At 40.6% G+C, this 23,946-nt stretch overlaps 1 long non-coding RNA gene across 8 annotated transcripts in view; it reads right to left on the reverse strand.

The window, feature by feature from the left end:
- Positions 1-23,745, reverse strand: part of LOC104002299 (uncharacterized) — a 59,919-nt gene extending 36,174 nt beyond the window's left edge. For 7 of the 8 annotated variants that reach the window (XR_008539302.2, XR_001709927.3, XR_008539296.2 and 4 more), the window contains exons 1-3: positions 23,599-23,745; positions 22,310-22,437; positions 5,038-5,095 (exon numbers count right to left, since the gene is read on the reverse strand). This is a non-coding gene — a long non-coding RNA (uncharacterized LOC104002299). The remainder of the gene's footprint in view (positions 1-5,037; positions 5,096-22,309; positions 22,438-23,598) is intronic. The other variant, XR_001709928.3, reaches the window with a different exon arrangement.
- Positions 23,746-23,946: the final 201 nt, after the last annotated feature.

The following is a 23,946-nucleotide window of genomic DNA, read 5'->3' on the forward strand; positions in this document are numbered from 1 at the left end:
GTACAGAGAACTTTGATTCCTCCAGCAGCCTTCTCATGTGGGATCAGATAGGAGAGCTGGTGTAAAAGCAAGCAGCCAGCGGTAAAGTGTTGAACACGAATGCGCAGGCTCATCACGGGCTGGCTGCTGAGTGGGGTCATCTTTGTGGCCAGAACTGCTGTCTGTTAGCTCAGTTCCATTGCATGGGCCTTGCTGGCCTGGAGGAAGCAGTGACAGAGGCAGACCCATGCTTATCCAACCTCAGTGCCCATAATAGAGAAAAATTAAAGTAACACCTGAAAAATAAAAAAATAAAAATAAAAGTGGCTACACAGCCAGGCAAGAAGGAAATGAAGACAGGATGGCTCTGAGCTGTGTACTCTCCTTTTTTTCTTATTATAAGTTAAACTATGTTCTATAGAATGCTGAACTTCCACAAACATCTAACCTAACTATACCCTGTATCAGGAAAACAAAGTCAAAGTTCATAAAAAATGAATTAAAAGGAAGCCAAAAATACTATTTTATGAAACTGAAGGCAGCTTTTTGAGTATAATGAGTAGGGTGTCTAGGTGTGCAAAGATTAAGAGAGAGGGCAGGACACTTTTATTTAAAGGATTCCTGGTTAGAGAGGCAAGGGCATGGCCAGGAATGGGGTTCTCAAGACAAGAGAACCTAAATTACTGTGCACGGTAAGGCAATAATAATGACAAGAGCTTGCTGTCACGTGAAATGAGTTTTTCCTTTCCTCTATTCCGGTCTCAGTAACAGGGTGGGGAAGAGAAGAGTGGAAAGGAGATTCAATAAGGAAAGCACAGGTGCCAGCAATAAGATGAGGAAGCCAGGGCCCAAGGAAGGAGCTCTCAGGACAGGATGATGGGGATCTGCCAATACTGAGAGCTCAGCAACTGTGACGTTGCACAGCTGCTGTGGTTTCAATGTGTGTTCCCCCAAACTCATGTGTTGACATCCCAACCCTGCTGGGATGGTATTGGGAGGTGGTACCTTTGGTGAGGTGATTAAATCATGGGGCAGAGCCCTGATGAATAGAGTTAGTGCCCTTATAAAACAGACCCCAGAAAGCTCCCTTACCCCTTCCACCATGTGAGGTCTCAGCAAAAAGATGGCCCTCTATGAACTAGGAAGTGGGTCTTCCCCAGACACCAAATCTGTCTTGATCTTGAATGTTCCAGCCTCCAGGATTGTGAAAGGTAAACATCTGTTGCTTATAAGCCCCTCAGTTTATGGTATTTTTGTTACAGCAGCCAGAACAGACTAAGACAACAAATGCTACAATCACTCTCCAGGTTTTCTCACGCCTTTAAAAGAGCTTGAAGAGCCATTAAGTTTAGGATCCACCTGGTGACAAGGCTGCTTTGGGTACACTGTGCTCACACTGCAGGTCACAGGGACCCAGAGGCCAGAGAGGACTGAGAAAGTGAGCCAGGTTGGGAGAATGCTGTCAGGTGACACCAGGACACATGGGGACCATCTAGGAATTCTCAGAAATGTCCCCAAAACAGTTAAAGTGTGCTCATCAAAATGAGGAATGAGCTGAAGCTATCTTAATAGTTAAGCCAAAGCTAACCCAGAAGTCTGGGACTTGGGAAAACTGTGTCAAATGGCCACGGACACTGCTCATATTGATGAAAAACACAGAAACCATGTTGTTCTGTGAGTACAGTGGTGCCCATGTGCACACCAAGGTAGACAAACCACACCTAGTTTCAGAAATGCTGATTCAGCTGCCCCTACCATCTTCCATAATTCCTGGCACACTTCCTCATCTCCCTGCCTCCTTTCCTATAATCTTCTCTTCAAATCTGCCTGGCTGTGTAGCAATTAGCAAGCCTGGTGGTGCAGGTCCTACAGAGCCTGGCGGCTACACCGTCAGTCAGCAGCTTTATGCCAGCCAAGGAGCGTGGGAGGCTGTGATAATTTATTGAATATATTGTTTCTACTAATATGAGTAAACAGGCCAAACTACTTTTAAAAAGCCAGAAGTGAAACTACTTCTCCTGGGGAATCATTAATATAAAACAAAATGATTGGTGGAGAGCTTGAACATAATATCATGCTAAATGTATAATAGTACAAGGTTAAATTGCTTTCTGCTATCTGTTCTTTTTGTCTTACAGTCTAACACTCTGTATGATATTATCATTAAACCACATAAGATGTTACTTCCTCATTGTCCTGAGACTTGATTAAATACTTCATTTTGGTTCTTTAAGTTGCTATTTTTTTGCGGGGAGTGGGGGGCGGCGCTTATTTCTATTTTTAAAATTTATTATTACTGAATTAAATTTACATATAGATAATGAGCTTAGAAAAATGTATTCACCTGTGAAACCACTACCGTAATCAAGACACAGAATATCTCCATCATCCCAGAAAGTGGCCTTATGTTCCTTTCCAGTTACTCCTAACCAAATCCATCCCCTGCAAGGTCACCACTGTTCTCATTTCAAAAATTAGTTCTGTCTGTTGCTGAACTTCATATAAACAGGAGCAGGCTGCATGTGGTCTTTGGTGTCTGATTCCTTTGCCTAACAGGTTTTTAATATTCATTCATGTTGGTGTATGCTCAATGATTTATTCATTTTTATTGCTGAGTCCTATTCCATTATATACATGTAACACAATGTGTATATTCATCCTACTGTTGATGGACATTTGGGGAGTCTCCAGTTTGGAACTATTGTGATTAAAAGCTGCTATAAAAGTTCTTATGCAAGTCTTTTTGTAGGTATGTTTTCATTTGCCTTGGGTAGGAGTAGAATTGCAAGATCAAAGAGTAGACGTATGTTTAACATTAAAAGGAACTGCCAAACAGTTTTTCCAAAGTACTCACAACGTTTTTCATTTCTACCAGCACAATATGAGAGCTCTGGTTGTTCCACATCCTTGATGCCTTCTTTGTTAGCCATTCTAACAGATGTGAAGTGACATTTTGTTGTTGATGTAGTTTGTATGTTTGTCCCCTCCAAATTTCATGTTGAAATATGATCCCTGGTGTTGCAAGTGAGGCTTAGTGGAGGTGTCTTGGTCACGGGGGCAGATCCCTCATGAATGGCTCGGTGCCCTACTTGCAGTAAAGAATGAGTTCTAACTCTATTAGCTAACATGAGAGCTGGCTGGTTAAAAGAGTTTGGCATCTCCTCCTCCCTCTATCTCTTGCTCTCTCTCTCACCATGTGACACGCCTGCCCTGCCTTCACCAACCACTATGATTGTAAGCTTCCTGAGACCTCACTAGAAGCAGAGGCCGGCACCATGCTTCTTGTACAGTCTGCAGAACTGTGAGCCAAAATAAACCCCTTTTCTTTATAAATTACCTGGCTAGCCTCAGATATTCTTTTACAGCAACACAAAATGGACTAACACAATTACAGGCTTAATTTTATTTCCCTTATGATGATGTTGATCCTATTTCCATGTGATTATTGGCCATTTGCATATTTTGTTTCGAGAAATCTCTATGCAAATATTTTTTCCATTTCATTATTGAGCTGTTATCTTTTTATGCTTTGGTTATTTATAGATATTTTTACACATTCTAGATAAAGTACTACTATGTTCTCCAGTCTGTAGCTTACCTATTTATTTTCTTAACAGTACTTTTTAATGAGAAGTTTTTAGTTTTGACAAAGGCTATTTTATCAAACTTTTTATTTTATATGTAGCATTTTTTCATTTCCTCTAGGCAATCTTCACTTACCTGTTTGAGTGGTTTTTCAGCTGAATCTTAAAAAAAAAAAATTTAAAGTGTTCTCAATAATAAACATTGCCAGATTACCTATGTTTTTAAAAATATCCCTTTATTTGTATTATTTTTATTTTAGTTACCCGAATGCAGTGTTGTGCTGGTAAACTGATTTCAGATTGGGCAGGGGAAGCCCTGATTTATAGTATTTGTCAATTTCCATGGTGTGCATGCTCCCACCATGACTGATTTTAAACTGTGATTTAAAAACTGGGTCACAAAATTCCTGAATATTTGACAATGGGCTCTCATTAGCTATTATGAGCCCCTCCAGAACACCACTGCAAATGCTACATGAACACATGTGGCCAAAGATAAACCGTTAGGGAAAGGTTGTTCCCAGGAACACTAGAAAGATGCCATGTTTTGAGAGACACTTGGCTGCCCAAATTGGAGCAACAGTGACCATGACTGACCTCAGAGCCAGATCTGACTTCCAACTATGGTTCATATACAGAGAAGTGCAGATCAGAGTGATGTGAAAGCCAAAAAATTCAACGCTGAAAATGATGAACCCACTATCCTGGTAAATTAGTTTAAGAGTAGAGGGTCTGCTGATATTCCAATTATTGATAAGATGAAGAGGCAACTATCACCTGAAAATGCTAAAAGGAAACTGTATGGGAAACTGGAGGACCTCATAGGCTGGGACAAGAGGATAGACACTGACACTATAGACAAACAGAGCGGAGTAGGGACCGAAAGGGAACGACACGGGAAGCCTTGGGACCCATGGATGTATCTTCTACTAGTAAGTTCACCTGGAGTAGGAAATCAACATTAAACCACAAACGCCAGTGAGAAGGTAAGTGGATATGTATCATCCACCCCTGCTGTGGCGAGGTACATGCTGATGTTAAGCCACAAGAAAGGACCATGGGCTCAAAACACCTTTGAGTAATAAGGAAGAGTCTCATACATTACTTTCTTTTCATCAAAAAGATAAGAAAATTTATAGGAATCTTCTACCATGGTAGTAAAGAAAAAGAGGCATTTCATAGCAATCATTCTGCAACAAATTTTCATGTTAGAGTGGGGAAAGCCTGGAGATTTACAGCTGCATATGGTTCTCTGTAGCAGCAATAACAGAAATAGGGAGCACGGAACACATTTTGAAAAACGTGTATTCTTTCAAAACTAAGCTTTGACCAATTATAGACAGAGTTAGAAGCATTTCCAGTTTAAATATATTAAAGTTATTTCATGAAATATACTATATGTGCGTATATATACATATATTTATATTTAACTTAGTTTAAATCATCATAATAAAATGAATCCACTTATACTCACTAACGAGCTTACATAGTTGTCCCTCTGTATTCATGGGTTCAGCATCTGCCTGCAGATTCTGCAATCCACAGATTACAAATATTTTAAAAAACAATTAAAAATAACGATACAAAATTTAAAATAATGCAAATTTAGAAATATTACAAGAACTATTTTCATAGCATTTACATTGTATTAGGTATTATAGGTAATCTAGAGATGATTTAAAGTATATGGGAGGATGTGCATAGGTTATGCAAATACTGTGCCATTTTATATAAGGGACTTGAGTATGGGGCATTTTGGTATCCACAAGGAATGAATCCTTCATGGAATACCAAGGAACAACTGTATAATAAAACTTCCCCAGTGCCAATACTTGATATTCATCCCTTGATCCTGTTTCCCCACTTCCCTCCGTTCATAGAGGAAACTTTTCTTCATTTCAGGCCCCAATGGTTTTCCTAACTCTGCTATCTGCTCAGCCATGAACTAAAAGGATGTTGTTGTTGTTTTATAATTTATCCCACAGTTTTATGTGTCCTATATTAAGACATTTCTTTCACACTAGTGTGTCAAATTTTTAGAAACAGGGAGTCCATATATTTTTAGGATCCCTAAATAATAGGCTTGTAGGGGACCTGCTCATCAAGGTGCCCCCACCCATGTGCTCTTTCTCAGAGAAGCTGCCCCACCTTCTCCAGCTCAGCCAGCTGCAGGGTCTGGACCTCATCCACACCCCACTCCTGTTTACAGCTGATTACATGAAGCTTAGACACCTGAAACAAGCAGAGCTTGATAACAGGAAAATGGAGATCTAGGTAGCTCATCTTGGCCACTGGGTTTGGGAAGTTATGTAGGACTGGGGCTGAGGGTACTGCTTTCTGTCGTATTTACTCTCTTCTGCAGAAAGAAAAGATGAAGGGGAGGAACTTTCTAGTCTAACTCTCTCATGATTCCTAGTCGTACTTCTTGCCTATTGGTAATACATGCTGCTCTTTTATCTTTTTAATGACTGTATCTTTTTTACATTTTTGTTTCAAAAGTTTTAATGGGGTTCTGTTTCATGAACTAAGTTTCTCTGATAAATGCAAGCTCATGTTGACTTGAGGAGAAAGAAAATGCTGATAGAAGCTGCAGTGGCCCAATGTGAGAATAAATGAAAGTCTAGCCAGGAAAACATCAACTTCTTCAAGCATTTCCAACAGACAGAATTTAATGCAGGGAGGTGGTAACCCAAGTGATAAAGGAGCTGAGCACCAACCAGAAGATGATTAGAAACCCAGAGATTAGCAACAGCAGGAAGCCACTATCATGCCTAAGCTAGAGGGACAAAAAGAGCAGGGGGTGTTACTGGAACCAAAGGTTTGGGTTTTACTGGGAGGTGGGGTTCTGGAACCATGAAGGGCCTGTCTGGTGAGGGATGTAACCAAGAGGGAGGCATAGCTACTGCCAAAGAAACCATCCACGGCAGAGTGGGAGGGGAGAAATGGACTTCTGGACTTCCTCATTTCCCCATTCTGCAATTTTCCTGTTAGTGTCTTCCACTAGGTGAATTCAGCCAGAAGCCAACTGACCCTGATTACTATAATGTGGAGAAGAGCAGAGGAAGGAAAGAAATGAATCTGAGGTCCAGGACTGGTACAGTGTAGACGCAAGGCATTCTTCTCTCTTTGTAAGCAGAGTAAAACAATCATGAATATCACGTATATGGAAACAACATAAGTGGCCAATGATAGGTAAATGGTTAATTGGTTATAAAATATTATGTGGCCTTTAAAAATAATATTAAAAAGAATTTGCAATTATATAAGAAGACATTAAAAGTTGAAGGTTAAGTAAAAATTTAGAAAAATATTACATATAATTTCAGCTACTTAAATTATACATAGAAAACAACTGCCAAGTATGTATATCAAAAGGTAAATATTGTTCTATTTTAGGATAATGGATCTTTGTATTTTCTTATTTATATATATATTTTTTGTATTGGGAAAATTATCAACATTGAGCATCCATTACTATTATAACTGGAAAAAATTATCTTTATCACCACTTGGAATATGGAATCCACTGGGGAAATGAACACAGCTCCCAGGAAGTTTATCTGCCATTTGGTGACATGACTATTAGAAATGATAGTCATGATGCTCTCATCTTCCTATAGTATTTTGCATTTTATGAAACACTTGTACTGTTTTTTCTTTATAATCTCATGAGCTAGCTTTTCCTGTCTTGCAGAGAAAGAAATAGAAATGTTACAAGATAAGACTAGTACTATAAGTGAGAGCCAAATTCGAGCCTTGGTGTCCCTTGCCAAAGCACTCTGGGAGTCAGTACTCTTCTCCAACTGCTTCAGAGCTTCCTCTTCAAGACACATAGTAGGAATACACTTTTCCACTTCCTGGGAAGTGTGGTCATGTGACTTGCCTTGGCCAATGAAATATCAGCACAAATAATGTCTTTTACTTCCCAGTAGAAACTTTAAAAGCTGGCATACAATTAGTGACAGTCTCTTTCTACAACTATGGTCATCATGGGAGCACATCTAGAATGAAGCCTCCATAAGCCCAGGCCTCTGAGAACCCCATCTATTCACCTGCTTTGGGCAATAATATAGAATGAACAGAAAATAAGCTCCATTGGGTTAAGACACTGAGATTTCAGGGATGTTTGTAAAGTCTAACCTAACCCATTTTGATCAAAACAGAATTTATTTTCTTCAAAGCACTAAAATGTGTATCTGATATATCTATTCACATCCAAAGATAATTGAGTAGTGACTACTTGCATAAACAGTCCATATACTGTACAAAAAATAAAAATATCAGAGCAGAATAGTCAAAAATATATGTTTTAATTGTCTAGAATAACTTTATAAGTGATACAGAAGTAATTGTGTAAACTCAAAAAGAGATGGAAATAGCAAATGTGGTTTGGAAAAAATCTCCTAAGCACTACTTTTTTGCTTTCTCTTCCTCTTCTCTTCTTTAAAAAATGTAAATTGGTTTCCTTCCTTCCTGTACCAAAAAGCCATTAAGGCAGACCCAAATATGTAGGTGATCTGAAGTAAGCAGGCTCAAGTAGGGGTTGAGCTTGCAAGCAAGGGGGGCAGCCGGGTGGGGTCAAGAGATTGATTACATACCAGGAGACTGAGGTATTGGGAACACTGGGTTACAGCTTTCTCACTGTCAAGGAAGAGAAGCACAAATATGAAAAGGAGAAAAGTTAAAATAGACCCTGTGGTATTGGATTGTAATTGGAAGTAGCAGTGAGAATTCATGATTTTCAATGTAGTTGAAAAATATAGAATGAATATTATCTACATAGATACACACACACACACACACACACATATGATTGATCCTCCGGTGTCAGGGGAAGAACAGGATGTGTCTGAAAGTGAGTCTGGAACACCTTTTTGGGACAGAAAGTAAGGAAATGGTCAAAGAATGATGAGGAAATGCCCAGAGTTCACATACATAGGGTCTTTTATTGGCCAAACTTGGGCAACTTGAGCATCAAAATAAGTAATAAGAATTGTTTATAACCCATTGAATTAACTAGAAAGCCAAGAGTCTAGACTGATATAAATAAAGGAAAGAATAAATTCTTCAGTGAAAAGGGAAAATTCTTCCTTATGATGGGAAGCCAACTAATAAATGTAGAAGGAATGACAGTATTGGAAAACAACCATTTAGCAACCATCACAATAATCATTGATTTGGACAAGAAACATATTGATGGGTGCAAAAACATGTGGTTAATGACTTCAAACTACACTACAAGGCTACAGTCACCAAAACAGCATGGTATTGGTTACAGAAACAGACAAATGGAACAGAACAGACAACTCAGAAATAAGCCCTCACATCTATAACCATCTGATCTTTGACAAACCTGACAAAAACAAGCAATGGGGAAAACATTCCCTATTTAGTAAATGGTGCTGAGAGAACTGTCTAACAATGTGCAGAAAATTGAAACTGGACCAATTCCTTATACCTTATACAAACATTAACTCAAGATGGATTAAAGACTTAAATGTAAAACTCAGAACTATAAAAACCTTAGAAGAAAATAGGCAGTACCATTCAGGACATAGGCACAGGCAAAGATTCCATGAAAACAACATCAAAAACAATGGCAACAAAAGCAAAAATTGACAAATGGGGTCTAATTAAACTAAACAGCTTCTGCAGAGCAAAAGAAACTATCATCAGAACAAACAGACAACCTACAGAATGGGAGAAAATTTTTGCAACTTATCCATCTGACAAAGGTCTAATATTTAGAGTTTACAAAGAACTTAAACAAATTTACAAGAAAAAAAACAACCCCATTAAAAAGGGGCAAAGGACATCAGCAGACACTTCTCCAAGGAAGACACTTGTACAGCCAACAAACATATGAAAGAAGCTCAACATCACTGATCATTAGAGAAACACAAATCGAAACCACAATGAGATACCATGTCACACCGGTCAGAATGGTGATTATTAAAAAGTCAAGAAATCACAAATGCTGGCGAGGCTGTGGAGAGATAGAAATGCCTTTACACTATTGGTGGGAATGTAAATTTGTTCAACCATTGTGGAAGACAGTCTGGTGATTCCTCAAAGACCTAGGAGCAGAAATACCATTTGACCCAGCAATCACATTACTAGGCATATGCCCAAAGGAATATAAATCATTCTGTTATAAAGATTCATGAGCATGTATGTTCATTGCAGCACTCTTCACAATAGCAAAGACATGGAATCCACCCAAATGCCCATCAATGGTAGACTGGATAAAGAAAATGTGGTGCATACACACCATGGGATATTATGCAGCCATAAAAAGAAACAATTATCATGTCCTTTTCAGGGACATGGATGGAGCTGGAAGCTATTATCCTCAGGAAACTAATACAGGAAAGGAAACCAAATACTTCATGTTCTCACTCATAAGTGGGGCCTGAACAATGAGAACACATGGACATAAGGAGAGGAACAACACATACTGGGGCCTGTTGGGAAGGGGCGGGGAAAGGGAGAACATCAGGAAAAATAGCTAATGCGTGCTGGGCTTAATACTTAGCTGATGGGTTGACAGGTGCAAGAAACCACCATGGCAAATGTTTACCCATGTAACAAACCTGCACATCCTGCACACATACCCCAGAACTTAAAAAAAAATAAAAAACCTTGGCTGGGAAATAGAAAAAAAAAAACAAAGAATCGTGGGTAAAAGCTAAATCAGGAATGGGATTTTACATTGTGTCAAAGTACAACCCATATTATATTTATTAATAACAAAGAAAGAATAATTTTACAGTGAAGAAATCTGGCAGGCACCATTTCAACCAAGTGATCAATGTTAACACCGTCAGTAACATGACAGACATTGTGTGCCACTTGAGAGAATGCATTGCAAAGAACACAGCATTCGTGGTATTCCCTCCATAAAATATATCATTGATGTCTAATCATGAGGAAACTTTGGAAAACTTAAATTGAAGAACATTCAACAAAATGACTAGTCTACAATCTTCAAAAATGTCAGGGTCATGGAGGTCAGGGAAAACTAAGGAGGAAGAGCATATGGGAGGTTTTTGTACTCTTCTTGCAACTTCTCTGTAATTTGGAACTGTCAAAATAAAATATTAAACAAATCTATTAGCACAGCACAATAGGTTCACAGCAGGCACTAGAGGAGGGAGGGTCCAGTGGAGCTGAGGAGGACCCTGTGCCAGAAGAGAGGCCTTAAGGCATCATCAGCATTTCTCACAGTGTCACCCAACAAAATCAACCCTCTTGTGAACTTCCAGTGTTCCATTGCAATAAGTGGGTGATGGGCACTAATGGTGGTGCTGGCTGGGTAAAGATGCTTTCCAATTTCTGCAAATTCCCCATTTGGAAGAGTCAGATAAAAGAAGGGAATTCAGTGAGTACAGGCCAGGGAAGCAAGAGGAGAAGGGCACAGCAGGCGAACGAACCAGGGTCCAAGAGAAGCTTCAACCCAAGCCGCTAAGCAGACAGCAGCCCTGATGAGAAAAGCAGCAGCACAGAGGACACGTCAGACGGTAGTGAAAGAGCTTGCAGCTGGGGATCCCTGCAAAGGAAAAGAAGTACAAGGTAGGGGCTGAGAAGCCACCACCAGATAGCCAGGGTGCAAAACTGGGGGAAAGGAGGCCAGATCAGAGAACCAAAGTGAAAATATGTAAAAACGAAAGACAGAAAGTAAAAATATATCAAGTTGATAAGAAGCAAAAGGTCAGCAGGGCCTCACAGAGATAGGTGGATTATTTATTGGTGTTAGAAAGTGAGATTACAGAAAATTGAAATAAATTCTGTGCCTGAGAGTTTATGGGAAAGGCTGGCAGATGGGAGACAGAAATATAAATTCCAGGAAGAAAAAAAAGGCACAGCTAGGAAAAGCAAGGGAGTGCACACGTTGATAATAAAAAGATTATACTACCTGGAATGTGATAAAGCATCAAATTTGGAGAAACCATAGTCTAGTGTTCAAAATTGGCAGAGAAAAAGTAGCGACATTTCTCTTTAAAATTGCACCCTAAAGACAAGAAGCTGTTCTTACTCTGTAAAGAGGTGAACATGCTGTGCTCAAAACATCATTCTGGAATCAGAGGAAGTAAGAAGAAAGAGGGAAAGCCTCATGTGACATTCTTAGTCGGGAACCTCGGTCTTCTGATCCGACTGGTGGGAAGACACACAGAATTTACCTCCACAGCCTGAGGGCATTCATCTTAGCATCCTTAGTACCTGATACAAGAGCCAGTCACACAGCAGTTGCTCAATAAGTTTTTTCACTATCTGAAGGGTGAAAGTTTTCCCCAAAAGATAAAGGCAAACAATGAAAAAAGGGAAGAGTCTCTATTATTAGGTGAGATCTCTGGGAGAGTACCAGGAATAAATAATTATGGAGTAAAAAGTTACATTAAGGCTACCTTTTAGGATTTCATTTTAAAACATTTTGAAACAAACTTGCAAAGATTTTAGTCAGCAATTTACCACCATAAATTGTTTCTGTAAAACTCCTAGCAGATGCCAATGAATGTACCTAGAACAACTCCTACACATTCTTCTGTGAAATGCATTTCCCTGGTCTCTTTCCCCCTCCTGGTCCTAGCTTAGGTTGGAAGTCATATTACCAGGATATCCAGATGTAGCAGCACTAGTGGTCGCCCACCCGCAACTGCTCAGTCTACCCCAAAGACTCCTGCAGACAGTTGCCCTTCACGCTGACTGCCCACTGTAGCCCCTGCCTAAGCAAGAGTCTGGCTGGAGAACAAGTCCAGCCAGAGTGCTCAGGCAGCAGAATGCTTGAGAGGTAGTGTCCCTGGAAGGAACTTCCAACCAGCAAGAACGGAAGATGATGGCTTAATAGCCTAGTGTCCACACCCTCTGCTGGGGGCAATTCTGAGATGTACTTCTCACAAACTCAGAGGGTCCTCAGCATGGTTGAGCTGTGGATGCCACTGTCGTTACCAAATTATGTACTGATCTTCTTCCTGCCTCACTGCTCCACTGCTTCACAGTGCTCCCTGGGACCAGGATCCCAAATTAACGACCTGCATTCAAACCCTTATATCATAATCTGCTTTGGGGGAGAACCAAACTAAGACATCAAGGATGGGAATGTGACCTAAACAAGGGCAATCACAGTCCTGCCTTGAATGTTTTCAGATTAGAGCTAAGGGAATAAAGCCTCTTCTTGTTGGAGAATCTGGGAAAATGAGAATAGTTGCTGGTGATAATCAGGGTTCCAGTTTGGCAGAGAAAGCTGGTGTATTAGTTCATTTTCACACTGCTATAAGGAACTACCTGAGACTGGGTAATTTACAAAGGAAAGAGGTTTAATTGACTCAGAGTTCCATATGGCTAGGGAGGCCCCAGGAAGCTTACAATCATGGCAGAAGGGGAAGCAGGCATGTCTTACATGGCAGCAAGCAAGAGAAAGAGAACATGTAAAGGAGGAACTGTCAAACACATAAAACCATCAGATCTCATGAGAACTCACTATCACAAGAACAGCATGAGGGAAACCACCCCCATAATCCAATTACCTCCCATCAGGTCCCTCCCTCAACACATGGGAATTATGGGGATTACAATTCGAGATGAGGTTTGGGTGGGGACACAGAGCCAAACCTTATCAGCTGGTATGGGTGAATGAATCCATATGCCCATGCAGGTGTATTACATTGTACATTCTCAGCAAGGTCAGTAGGATGTGAGGGGTTACTTCCCCTATTTCTCTAAGTTTCACTAGAGACCCCAAGGCTCAATTTTAATAAAACAGATGTCAGAGACCCTCCTCCAACCCCATTTTATTGAGCTCCTCAGCTCAGGAGATTTAAAAAATGCTTTGCCAAATATAAGTTGTATAGGGAAGAAGGCAAATAATGCATTGAGGGTTCCAAAAGTTGTAGTGCCTCAATGTGCCACCACTACACACTCACTAGAGCAACTCAAGTTAAAGTGCTGGTGAGGATGTGCAGCATCTCGGACTCCTAAACACTGCTGGAAGGGATGTGAAACAGCACGACCACTTTGGAAAACAGTTCAGCAATTTCTTAAGATGTTAACTATATAGGCATCATACAACCCAACCATTCCATCTGTAGGTATTGATCCAGAAGAAATGAAAGCATATGTTCACACAAAGACTTGTATGTGAATTCTGATAGCAGCTTTTTATGTAATAACCCCAACCTGGAAGCAACCTAAATGTAAGTATGGTACACTCATACAATGGAATACTACTCAGCAGTAGAAAGGGACAAACTTTTCAAACACACAATAACCTGGATGAATCTCAAAATAATTATTCTAAATGAAAGAAGAGAAGCCAACCCTCCCACCCCCCCAAAACAGAAAACCAAACCAGACTGATTCCATTTACACCAAAATCTAGGAAACATAAAGTGAGGAAGCAGATCAGTGGTTGCCTGAGGACAGGGGTCAGGGAGGCATGGAGCACAGAGTGGCATGAGAAGACCTTTGGGGTAATGGATATGTCATTATCATGATTGTAGTTTTAGTCATGCGTGTTTGTGTATGATAAATCCATCAAATTATACATCTTAAGTATGTGCAGTTGTTTCATACATCAATTATGCTTCAATGAAGCTATAAAAGTGCTAGTGCATATATTTTGAGAGACAGTTTATATGCCATATATTCCCTCATAACCTCCCCTCTGAGGACAGAGGTGCATCCCCCTCTTTTTCAGCGAAGTGAGAAGGACTTGAAAGGACCCACTCAGAAAGTTTGATATATGTCCTCTGGAATCTGAGAGATGAAGAGGATGGCACCTAATCTACACCTAAAAAAATCTGAATGCAAGAAACTGTGGCTCCATCAGCCTAAGGGGGCAGAAGAAAGAGAGAAGAGGCCTGCATAGAAGATGGATGTGTCTCCACCAAAGGTGGGCAAATGAGTGTTTCTTGTGGGCCAGATAAGGACTCTAGAGAAAGGAGCCAGACTAGGTCATCTTGCAGGAACTATACAGATAAATACTGTAGGGCGACATAACCCAACAGACAGGCTCTGTATGCTACCTGCCCCTAACAATTTTGAGGCTGTGAGGCCCACAGTATATAACTCTAAACATTAAAAATCGGGCCTGACACAGTGGCTCATGCCTGTAATCCCAGCACTTTGGGAGGCCAAGGCAGGAAGATTGCCTGAGCCCAGGAGTTCAAGACCAGCCTGGGCAATATGGTGAGATCTCATCTCTATAAAAATAAAAAATAAAAAAATAACATTTATACATCAAGCTAATGAACACAAGTAAAATGGGTTCCATCCCCTTATCTTGGCAAACATGCCTTCATCAGTATCTTGAAGTCTAGGTTTGCATTTAGAATCTTCAGTCATCACTGAATCCTATTACTAGAAAGGGATGTGCAGAGAGCCCAAGCTCTTCATTTTTGGTCTCTTGGCCATGATGAAGGATCATGTAGTTCTTCTCCTCTCCTCCCCGACCCGATTCCCTCCCTCATTATGACAGCCTTGTAGGCACACTTGTAGCTACCCCCACTGCATGTCCAAGCTCCATTCCATGCCCACAAACAGCCACCGGCTGGATCAGGAGAATGGACACCAGAAGCAATCTGCCTTCGGGAGGAGGGACACAGGGAGAGGCTTGCTCAAGCCTTAGAAGCAGGTTCAGGGACACTGGGCAGGAGGTTGGGTTCCAGGAGCATGGTCTGAAAGTGAGGAAAGGGTTAGACCACGTGCCATGTGCCCCTGGCTCCACCAACTCCTTGCCCCACTTCCTGTCTCTGCTCAGGAGTGGACTGTGCGGCCTGGACTCCTGAAAGCCTTGTGTTAATGGGGTGCTGTCCAGTGGGAGACAGCACTTCAGGGAGTTGCAGTCAGAGGCCTGATGGGCAAAGTACCTGAGGAAACCGCAGACATGTCCTACAAGCAAAGAACCAGTACATTCGCATTGACCACACTCAGAAAATACAAACCCCAGGTACCAAGGGCATGGTGCACTTTTCCCTGTTACACTCTTTACTCCTTGGGCTCAGTCCTATCAAGGGGGAGGAGGGGGAAGAGGAAGACAAAAAGAACTGCATGCCCTCCCTGCCCTTCTACACATTTCAGCTGGAGATGGGGAAACATTTTAATTTGGATGAAAGTTTAGAGTTTTATTATTAGGCTGAGCTGGACATTTTATTACCTGAAAGGAATTGCAAAAGCTCTGGATCCTGCAGAAGATTTGACCAGAGGGGATAACTGTCAACAGAGTGGGTTTGCAAGAGAGTGATGAAGAAGAATAAAGCTTCTTCCTGCTTCATCTGTACTGAGTTCAGCCTATTCTATGTATTTACATTTATCTGGGAGGGGGAGATACCTGATGATGATCAGGTCCCTGCATCCAACTGTCCCTCTCCGTTTTGCCTGAAGTAGAGTTGGGGTTTGATCTCTTTTATTCAAAAGGATTATGTGAAACCCAATCTGTCTTGCTGAAGCAGGCTATAAATCTGTAGGTCTCATACCCATTTCTAGCCACTCTTAAGAGAGTACCTTATGAATTTTCAAATAGACTCTGACTACAGAGAAGAAAATAAATGATTTTGTAGAGAAAGATTTTTTTTCCTTTTTGTAAAGGCAAAATAGAAAGCTATGCCCTTCTGATAAAAAAAGACTTTCAAGGAAGGCTCAAATTCAGGAAAGACAGAATGTTGACAGTCATAGAGGAGAGTTGACCATCCTGAGAAGCAAGAAGGCTGACAGGGCTATCAGTTAGACTACCTCTGTTGATGGGGAAACACTGGAAATTGAGGTTAAATGACTACAAGGAACTAGAGATCAGATTGTCCTAAAGTCACAAAGCCATCGTCGTAGCATGATAAACGAATGGTTCAAAGAAAATGAATCAGGATGAATCTGAAAGATACGTTGTATTATAATCTGAGGTTAAGAACATACTAGACTGTAACTAACAATAAAAGGCACAGGATTACAGGCTAAATATGTCTTTCCTTAAAAACTGTTTTCCGAGTGAAAAAAAAAATCAGCCTCTTCTTTCTCGGTGATTTGACAGGGGAATTAAACCAAATCTGGAGAACCATGTGGGCATATACTGATTGCAAAAGTCCTAGAAACACAGGACTCAAATAAATGGTGACAAGAAAAACCACTGTGAGAACAAGTTTCATTTAAAAACCGAAAATATTAATTGAATTTCATTCACTAAAGTGGAGAGCCCTCAACATGAATGAATCAATACAAAACCCAATCTTCCCTTCCTCTTTCAGAGCGGAATTCGCTCCTTAGACTGGACTGGCTTTGTTGTCCTAAAATATAGCTCCGGCCAAAAGGCTGGATGGAAGCTGCTGAGCAGATGGGGCCTCAGCCTGTTCTGAAGTTCTGAGGTGGACTGACTCCTTGGGGAGCCATGGATGGAAAGGAGATGAGAAAAGATGTCAGAGAAGCCAAAATCCTCTGCAGGATCCCATGGTGGCCCTCCAGGAAAATCATTTATTAGACAGGATCACGAGACACTAAGGTAGAAGGAATTCCCTCCTGTATCTCTGTTCTTAACAAGCAGTTACTGAGCAAAGCACTATTCTTGGTGCTCAGGCACTGTTCCAATCTTTGAACGCTGAGCAGATGTCATTGTCACCGAAGAAATGTGTAGCTGAATCACAGTGAGAAGAGGAAGGCAGACAGTGAAGGCTAAGATGAAGGGAGGAAACTGGCTTTTCTCTGTCTGCTAAGAAATTTAAAAATTAAAAGTTCGAGTGTTAGGGTGCATGAATAGTGTTTGCTTTGCAATCAGCATTGATTAGAGAAGGACCTTCTTTGCATTTTGAGGTAATTTTTTTTTGTTGGCCTTTCATTTTGGGTGGCTTACTTACTGCAACACAGGGTAATGTGCTACATAAACTTTTGAAGTTACTCCAGATTTAAAATTCTATGTGCTTATGTTTTCTATTTTGCCTTATTTTTAGAATGTTTCTAATCTGACATATGCCTGTTTTACTGCATTAAGCAACTTGAGGACCAAACAATAAATGAATCACAGCCTCTGATTTTAAGAGTCATAGATGGAGATAAAAGAAGTGCCCAAATGATATCCTATTTTTAAATTTCTTTCAAAAAAAGTAAAAATAAAACACAGTGGAAAACTACTCCAGACAGGTAATCATACAAGTTGTGGTAGAATGATTGCAAGAATTTTTCCAAGTTTTTATTCTTTTCTCCACACCCTTTGTGATGTAACTTTGCAGTTTCTCTCACAGAGGGATAGAGTCAAGTTCCCTAAGCCTTGAGTTGGCTTTGTGACTTGCTTTGGGCCACAGAATGCAGCAGAAGTGATGGTGTGCCAGCTGTCAGCCTAAGCCTCAAGGAAATGGCCTTGCCATTTCCTCTTTCTTTCACAAACCTGTCTCCACCATGAGACCAATCCTAAATTAACCTGCCAGAGGATGAGAGGTCATGTAAAAGAAAGCATAGTTGTCCCAGCTAAGGCCATCCTAGGCCACCTCACAGCCAACCAACCCCTTGCATGTGAGACAGCCAAGCCAAGATCAGGAGACCTTCCTACCATCACACAGCTGTCTTCAGATCCATGGGTGAACCCAACTGAGACCATAAGAACCATGCAGTTACCTTGTAGGCAAAAAAAAAAAAAAAAAAAAAATGTTCATTGCTGTATGTTACTAAAACTCGGTTATTTGTTATGCAGCTTTATTGTGACAATTGATAACCGATACCCAAGGCTTGATGAGACAAGTGTCTTTCAGCAAAGCCATGAAGAATGAGGAGGATTGTATCAGGGAGTTTAAATAGATGTCCAGGCCAAAGGAATAGCATCAATAATACCATGGAGTGAGAAAGCTGAAAGTATTTTCACAGAATGGCAACAACCCAGTTTAATGAAAAGAGTTCAGAATTTCAAAATGACTCCTATCATGATATCAAGTAGAAGAACTGATCCAGAGAGTGGTCATTCTCTAGATAAGCTGCTCTATTGAAAGAGGGTTCGTTCTGACATTGGGCCCCCTAAATGCCGGAGCTATGGAGATACAGATTGCACTCCTCACTGGGCTGGGCCAATAAGGTGCAAGAAATGGAAAGAGTCAAATCTTGTAATTGCTGCTGTTTTAACACATGCATCTGAGCAGGGCAAGAAAGGAAATACTTTCTTGAAATGAAAATAACATGATTGGATGGTGGAACAGAGAACTGGGACGAGTGAATACAGGTGTTTTAGCTGAGACAAATGTTTTATTTCACTGAAATTTAGAAGCACTCAAATCAGATTTTTGTATCAGCTTGTTGTTGTTCTACCAAGAAATTAAATCTAGGAACTTGCAGGTGTTACTGAGGTGCTATCAAGTTGGACTGCCTCAAAAATCTTTGGGGAAGTAGGTGGCATATGAATAATCAATACATAGCTAATCCATTTTTAAAGAAACTGGAAGAAAAACAAAAACATAGTGTTGACTTCCTCATATTGATTGTTTGCTTTTACTTTATGTTCCCCCCTCCCATTTCCTGTTATTGCCAGGATACTAGGTGACCTTTCTGTGTTTAATTACTCAAAAGAAACACACAAGAAATGAATGCCAGGGGAAAAGAGCTTCTCTATCCCTGAATGTCTTGTCAGAATAACCACCCCCAAGCTCTTTCTTCTCTGTGTAGGATAGGCAATGCTTGTTTGAAATGAACAGAAAATAAAATGGAGAAAGCATATGGCTGTAAGGACAGAGAAAGCGGAGTACAGTGGGGACAACTAAGCACAAACATGTTTCTCCAAGTAAGAGGCTCAGTGTCATTTTTTGGAATACAGTGGTTCCTAAATGGCATATTCCTGGGAATTCCTAAAACAGAATTCTCTTAAAATAGATATCAGACACTTCTATCAGGGGACTCTGAATAATTAGATCCAGTTATCTTGCCCAACTGCATGGCTATTCCCAACCTAGCTATTGCATAGACAGAGCCTCTGATATAAACAATGCTGAAGAGAATAAGAAAGATGTGACACTCAGTCAAGTGTCACACACCACTCTCTCCAACAAGCACAGAGGAAGTAATATTAATTTCTTCTCTCATTATTTCATTTGTACCCAATGCCTTCGGTGCCTAATAAAAGCTACTTTACTGCCATGGATTATTTTCTAATTTAGTGACTATTTTATTTCACTAAATGAGGCTCGATAAAAGGAGCAGGGAGTGACACAGGAGAACTTCAATTTGAATTATAAGATTTCTCATTTGCAGTTTGGGCACCGAGACAGAACAACTTGACTCAATTTCACAGCCCTTGAACCGGAGTCCACACTGACAGGGAGGCAGTTCAGAGGCCTTGAGGGGGTGCATGCCAGGGGGCACCATCCAAGTCTATAGAGAAACAACTTGGAAATTAAAATCTTTTAGTGAGAGTTAGAACAAAGCAGTGTGGGAGGGGGTGAAGTGGCAAAGAAAGGAATTATGTCTGTGTTAAGGACTCTAATACTTGAGATATTCATCTATTATGCCATTCTAAGAGCAAACGGTATGAAAGGGCACACTTCAGTGTATATGCTTAATTAGCCACCTCAGTGCTATAGGTTGAATGCTTGCATCTCCCCAAAATTCACGGGTTGAAATCCTAAGCCCAAGGTGACAGTAGTAGGAGGTGGGGCCTTTGTAAAGGTGGTTGGAGCAAGAAGGCAGGGCCCTCATAATTGGGGGTAGTGCTCTTATAAAAGGGATCCCAGAGAGCTCCCTCACCCCTTCCACCACGTTTGAGCAAGGACTGAGCAAGAAGACTGCCATCTAGGAACCAAGAAGCAGGCCCTCCCTAGACACCAAATCTGCCTTGATCTTAGACTTCCCAGCCTCCATTACTGTGAGAAATGAATGTACGTTGTTTATAAGCTCCCCAGTCTATGATATTCTATTATGGCAGCCTGAATGGACTAAGACTACTCAGTGACTAACCCAGATTTATGAACTTCACCATATGGATGCCAGTCACAGCCTGGCTCCCCAGGCCACACTCTGTTAAACTCAGACCCAAACACCTAGTTGAATTACTTCACATTGCTTTCCCTTTGTCTTAGCAGATTATCAGTTGAGCTAAAGGAAATGAACATCCTCATCTTTCCTGCACTGGACATTTTCTCTCAGGGTACCAGCCACTGGAAGAATGATGACCATAGAATTTCTTGATTGAACTCATGATCTCAGCTTTTCTGGTCACAAGAACTAAAAGTCCCAACTTTAAGTGCTAGCCTGAGAACAACGCAAGTGTCAAGATTGCTCAGGAAATGTGACTTTCTTATCTTGCTCACAAAAAAAGTCATTGTTGTTAAAGCGGGTCAACAAAATTGATTTCAAGGGCTGAGATAGTGATTTTTCACCTGTGCCAAGAGAGCAAGTACTTTTTTCCCAGTGTTTTTTTTACAATCATTTAACTTTGCCTGTAGATGTCAGTGTCCCAGTAACCTCCTTTGGACATGTTAGAAATGGTGTTGAGAACAGACTTCATAGTTTCTACCTTCTGCTTATCACCTCCCCAACAAATGCCCCCTTGTCTCCAATTTCTACATACAAGAATATCGGTTTTCATGTCTCAGCTTGAGATCCTTGATTTAAATCCCTGATTTATTTTTACTCGTGTCCCCAGTGCCAATGTGGGAGAGTTCAGACATGTTTTCATATTCACTGAGATGTCAGAGAAATTAAAGAAGAGACAGATTTTTCATATCAGTCAGTTAAAGACTAATTACAACTGTGCTTTCCAGCAAACCAGTGATTGTAGGCTAATTTTCGGTTATGAAACAGAAACTGAGGTTAATGAGGCTAATTGTGTTTACCAGCATTTTCGAATAAAAGAAAAGAAGCCAACTCAATTTTGAAGAGACTTCTTTGTCAGGAACAAATTGGGGAAAATTGCTACAGTGGTATCAGCGTTTCCTAAAACTGCTAAGTGCCATGCTTGGGAAACTAACATCCTTGAACACAAGCTAGCAGTCCAGAAAATCAGGTCCTTAGACAGTGAGGCTTTTCTGATCCAAAAGGTATTGCTGCATGACAGTGATAGCTGAAATCTTGAAAGCAATGACACATAGAGACATTCAAGTGGCTAGCCCTCGATTCTGTCTTCTTGGGTAAGCAGGAGAGGCAGGAGGAATAAGCACATGTTGATGTCTGATAAACCAATATTCTGGCTTTGCTGACTTCTAAAGTTTGAGGGAGGTGACAGAGGAACGGAATCACCTGAGAAGAATACTGCTTCCAGCAGGAAACTAATGGGTAACCCTGACACCCCAAATGTGAAGTCACTGCCTCATGTTTTGGGTTGCTCACAAATGGTAATCCCTACTTCCCAGCAATTCCAACAAGGAAGAAGATTGGCTGTAAAAACTCCTGGGGAAAATCATCAGTCAAGAGCCAAAGTTTCCTGAGGCCATGAACCTCCACCGGGTAACAGTACAAGTATTATTGAAATACCAAGTTCATGGGGGAAAAAGAGAAATGAAAGGCCAACATTTCCCATGTGGGCTCTATCGGCTTGGTGTGAAGGCTCCTCCCCTTTGATTACGCTAGACCATATGGCAGAGTTAACTGTGCTCTAGAAGAGGTTGATATGTGGCCACCAACATCAGATTACTTTAGTTCTAAATTTAGGTTCCAAGATCTCAATGTTTCTAATGAGGCCTCTATAAAGGATCCTTTGGAGGCATTAGGCAGACTCTAGTGGTACAGTAGCTTTAAGAAGGACAGCAGTATTTTGAAATGCATCACATTGACTATTATAATTCTGAACAACATACCCTGTTTTGAAGGATATCTGGGGTCCTTCAACTTCAGATTGTTTGAAGTAATCACAAACTATTGATATTTGTAATGATGGTAATATGTCCACGATCCAGCTAGGACTAGTGGAGCACAGGACATATGCCTGAGGAATACAAGAAAAAAAGATGACATGGCTTGCACTAAAGGAGTTTAGTCTCTTCCAGGGAGACCAATCCCACCCACAGTTGACAAAATTGGGCATGAAATAAATTATATGTTTTAAAGGACAGTCACATTAGGTATAATTACATGCCATAGTACAAGATATAGCAAGTGCTAAACACAATCAGAAATCAAAGATAATTCACATTCACTAAAGCTCTGTTCAAATGCAATTTCTTTTGTGGTCTCATCCCTCTAGTCACTGTTAGTCACCTTTTCCTCAGGGTATACTTGTCTATCTAACTAGTTTTTCTTTAAACCGTAAGCTCTTTGAGGATAAATATCCTAACTTGCCCTTATATTCTTCACAGCACATAATAATGACATAAAATATACATTCAATAAATATTTACTAAGATGCAAATTAAAAAAGGGAAGATATTTGTGTTTTCTAGAGGTTACTGGGGAAAGAGTTATGGAGAATATAAAAAATAAGCCAGAGCCACAAGAGCTAGAGGGAGACAAATTTAGATAAGAAAAAAGAAGTTGACTGAGCAAATACAGAGAAAGTAACCAACTTGTTTGAATGGCAGGAGTGGAGTGGGGATCAATAATGAGAAATCTGATGATAGATGAAGAATTGTCATAGATGAACGAAGAAAGCTGAGACAGAGTTTAGAGAAAATAGTTAAAGTATAAAAGCTTAGGTTTGCCAAAATTCAACTCATTGATCCTTTATGTCCTTTTATGAAATGCATGTAGGTGTTTCTGGGATGGGCTTATGTGAGCTCAGAAAAATGTTTATGACTGCGAGCTTGCAAGGCTGGATGCCTGCTGCACTGATCCTTTAGAGGTTAGAGTAGTAGGCTGCTTAGGTCAACAATGGAAGTTCAGAAGTAACCCTATGTACAAGGAGTGCTTATCGAAAATCAGGCCAAGAAACTATTTATTGTGGGGATCCAGGCTGTGTCTGTATGCACAAAATATCCTGGCCAACTCTGATTAGCCTAACCTGCCTGGCAAACTAACATGGTCTTGGCTCATAGGATCGAAGTACTGGCTCTCCAGAATCAACAAGGTTAATTAGTCATTTTCCATTGTGGTAACTTTTTGGATATTACAACCTATGCAAGGCATATATTTTCACATTAGATTTTCCTACTTGCTCATAGGATCTGCAGGCTCCGTCCAGGAGAAAACAAGCCTATGGCCACACTGGTGTGCAAAGACTGCAAAATCATCTAGGGATGGTGGGCTGGCTACTTTGTCTGTGGTCACAGGCCTGAGTGTGAACATCCCTATTCATACCAAGAGCCATTTGGTCACAATAGGGCTTTGAGGTCACTTGAATTCTGACATTCTACCCAGCAATCTCCAGAGTTCTACACAGCAGATCCAGGCCATGGGTAGTTCACAGTGGGCACAGAGCCTCAGCTCATTAACATTTTATGTGTATGAGATAACTGCATCTTGTTTCTGAATAGAAAACTAGTACAGAGTGGCACCCAAA

This window comes from Pan troglodytes, chromosome 16, assembly GCF_028858775.2.
Source record: "Pan troglodytes isolate AG18354 chromosome 16, NHGRI_mPanTro3-v2.0_pri, whole genome shotgun sequence".
Taxonomy (NCBI): domain Eukaryota; kingdom Metazoa; phylum Chordata; class Mammalia; order Primates; family Hominidae; genus Pan; species Pan troglodytes.